This window comes from Cicer arietinum, chromosome 4, assembly GCF_000331145.2.
Source record: "Cicer arietinum cultivar CDC Frontier isolate Library 1 chromosome 4, Cicar.CDCFrontier_v2.0, whole genome shotgun sequence".
In the NCBI taxonomy this organism is placed as follows: domain Eukaryota; kingdom Viridiplantae; phylum Streptophyta; class Magnoliopsida; order Fabales; family Fabaceae; genus Cicer; species Cicer arietinum.
In genome coordinates, this window is record NC_021163.2 from 50,738,159 (window position 1) to 50,738,649 (window position 491).

A 491-nucleotide genomic window follows, 5' to 3' on the forward strand; every position below is an offset into this window, starting at 1 on the left:
AATAAAAATCATTTTTCTTCGTTTCAAACTCTTAAACTCCAAATTCCTAACCTATTGAACACATTATTTCATACATCAATGAGAGATAGGAAAATGGAAATCCACCTCTTATTTCCAAAAGAATGGATAAAATGATTGTACAATCAACTCTTTCTACATAGACTTCTAGCAAAATGCACTTTTCCTTTCTCTTTTCTTGGGTTGTCAAATGTTTTTGGTTGTTTTCTCTCTTCTTCTTCTTTTCTCCTTCTCTTCTTCTATCTCTCACTCTTTCTTCTTCTCTATCTCACCAATTTTTTTCTCTCCCTTTCTTTTCTGTTTTCCCGTTCTCTCCTCCCCCTTCCTCTTTTTCTTTTTCCTTTGTTTTAATTTGTTTTACTTATTTTACTTTACTACTTTCCGCTTTTCTATTATTATTATTATTATTATTATTATTATTATTATTATTATTATTATTATTATTATTATTATTATTATTATTATTATTATTA